Below are 3,388 nucleotides of genomic sequence, written 5' to 3'. Positions count from 1 at the left end.
AACATATTATCTCTCAAAACTTAGTCAAGAAGAAACAGAAAATCTGAACCAACCAATTACCACCCATGAAATAGAATCAGTAATGAAAAAAACTTCCAAGAAACAAAAGTTCTGGACGAATTTTATCAAACATTTAAAGAAGAATTAATACCTATTCCTCTTAAACTATTCCAAAAAATTCAAGAGGAGGGAAGGCTCTCTAATTCCTTTTTGAGGCCACCATTAACTTGATTCCAAAACTGGATAAAGACATTACACACACACACACACACACACACTGTAGGCCAACGTCTCTTATGAATATTGCTACAAAAATCCTCAACAAAATATTAGCGAACTGAATTCGGTGATACATTAAAAATATCATACACCATGATCAAGTTGGATTTATTTTGGGGATGCAAGGTTGCTACAATATCCACAAATCAATTAATGTGATTCAATACTAACAAACTGAAAGATAAAAATCTTATGATCATATCAATAGATGCAGAAAAATGTTTGACAAAATCTGGCATCTATTTATGATAAAAACTCTCAGCAAAGTGGGAATAGAGGGAACATACCTCAACATAATAAAGGCCATATATGACAAACTTACAGCTAACATCATACACCATAGGAAAATTTCAGAAAGAGAAATTTATAAAACAATCCCATTTACAATTGCATCAAAAACAATAAAATACCTAGGAATCAAATTAGCCAAGGAGGTAAAAGACCTGTTCTCAGAAAATTATGTCATTGAAAAAAGAAATTGAAAAAGATACAAATAAATAGAAGCATATACCATGCTCATTGGTAGGAAGAATCAACATCATTAATAGCCATACTATCCAATGCAATCCCTATCAAAATACCAATGGCATTTTTCAGAGAGCTAGAACAGATAATCCTAAAATTTATTTGGAATGATAAAAGACTCTGAATAGCCATGGCAATCTTGAAAAAAAAAAAAAAAAAAAAGAAGAAAGCTAAAGGTATCACACTACCTGATATCAAACTATACTACAAGGCTAAAGTAATCAAAATAGCATTGTACTGACATGAAAACAGATATATTGATAAATGTAACAGAATAGAGAGCCTAGAAATAAATACACACCTATATGCTCACTTAATAGATGACAAAAGATGCAAGAATATACAGTGGGATATAGATAGTCTCTTTAATAAATGATGCAGGGATAATTGGACCAATACATGCAAAAAGTGAAACTGGACCACCTTCTTACACTGTATACAAGAATAGACTCAAAATGGATTAAAGACTTAAATGTAAGAGCCCAAACCATAAAATTTCTAGAAGAAAACATAGTCAGTAATCTCTGATATTGCTAGTAGTAATTTCTTTTTGGACATATCTCCTCAGGCAAGAGAAACAAAAGAAAAAATTAAACAAATGGGACTACATCAAACTAAAAAGTTTTTGCACAGCTAAGGAAACTATCAACAAAATGAAAAGATGACCTACCGAATTGGAAAAGATATTCACTTATAATATATTTGATAATGGGTTAATATCCAAAATATATAAAAGAACTCACACAACCCAATAACAAAAACACAAACAATCCAATTAAAAAATGGGCAGAACACCTGAATGGATATTTCTCCATAGAGGAAATACAGGCAGCCAATAGACATATGAAAAGATATTCAAAGTCACTATTCATCAAATAAATGCAAATTAAAACCACAATGAGATATCACCTCACACCTGTCAGAATGGCTATCATGAATAAACCAAAGAACAACAAGTGTCAGTGAGGATATGGAGAAAAGAGAACCCTCATACACTGTTGGTGGGATTGCAAATTGGTCCAGCCATTATGGAAAACAATCTGGATGTTCCTCAAAAAATTAAAAATGGATCTACTCTTTGACTCAGCAATTGCACTTCTGGGTTTTTATCCATAATAAATAAATAAATAAAACCATTAATTGTAAAAATCTATGCACCCCTATGTTCATGGCAGCACTGTTTACAATAGAGAAGATATGGAAGCAAACTAAATGCCCATCAACAGATGATTAAAGAAGTTATGGTTCATATATTCAACGGAATATTGCTCAGCCATTAAAATGAAATCCTACCATTTGCAATGACATGGATGGACCTAGAGGTTATTATGCTGAGTGAAATAAGTCAGACAAAGAAAGATGAATACCATATGATTTCACTTATATGTGGATTCTAAGGAAAAAAGAACAAACTACTCAAAAACAGATTCACACATATAGGGGACAATCTGGTGACAGCCAGAGGAGTGGGGATTCGGGAGTTGGAAGAAAGGGGTGAAGGGTTAAAGAAATACAGATTTGTAGTTGACAGATGGTCAAAGCGATGGGGAGCATGGCATAGGGAATGAAGTCAGCAGTAATGTAATGGCTAGATGTAGAGCTAGAGAAGAAAAAGAATAATCAGAGAGATCGTGTCACAAACTATATAAATTTTTAAGCAATGTACTGTACACTAGATACTAATAATAAAGTAAAATTTAAAAAATAAAAAGAAAAAAGTAAACTTGAGAAATGGTAAATACACATGTAAAAACACATGTATGACAAGTATTAAATTGTAGTAGATAAAATTATTACATATAGGAATTATAAATAAGTTATAAATTACAAAAAAATAAAATAAAATCTTGCTATTTGTGACAACATGGATGGACCTAGAGAGTATTATACTAAGTGAAATAAGTCAGACAGAGAAAGACTAATACCATATGATTTCACTTAAATGTGGAATATAAAAATCAAAATAAACAAACAGAACAAAAACAAACTCATAGAGAACATTTTGATGGTTGCCAGATGGGAGGAGGTCTGTGGGGATGGGTGAAAAAGGGGAAGGAATTAAGATGTACAAATTGCCAGTTATAAAACAGTCCTGGGGATGTAAAGTACAGCATAGGGAATATAGTCAATAATAGTGTAATAACTATGTATGGTGTCAGGTGGGTACTAGACTTATTGGGGTGATCATTTTGTAAGGTATATAAATGTCTTATCGCTACGACGTACCCCTGCAACTAATGTAATATTGAATATCAACTGTAATTGTGTGTGTGTGTGTGTGTGTGTGTGTATCTGCTGCTCTATTTCTTCCTAGTTTATCCTTATTCCTAGAATGTATCTCTTTGGGAGTACCAATCCAGAGCTGGGGAGGAGGTGATTACCCATGACCTATCTCTGGCTAGCGCTAAATTCCAGTTTACTCCAAGCTCTGTGAGTCTTTGAAAGTTCCTCTCAGGGTTTTAGCCTCTTAGTAGCCTCTTCCAGAATCATCAAGTGCTCTGGAGTAAAAGCTATCTCAAATGCAGGGTTCACTTCTCTGTTTTTTTTTTTCTCTCAGATTGTGAACCCATAACTTTCCCATGTA

This window comes from Pteropus alecto, unplaced genomic scaffold (assembly GCF_000325575.1).
Source record: "Pteropus alecto unplaced genomic scaffold, ASM32557v1 scaffold233, whole genome shotgun sequence".
Classification (NCBI taxonomy): Eukaryota; Metazoa; Chordata; class Mammalia; order Chiroptera; family Pteropodidae; genus Pteropus; species Pteropus alecto.
The sequence above is the reverse complement of the archived record's forward strand: the minus strand, read 5'-3'. Positions refer to the sequence as shown.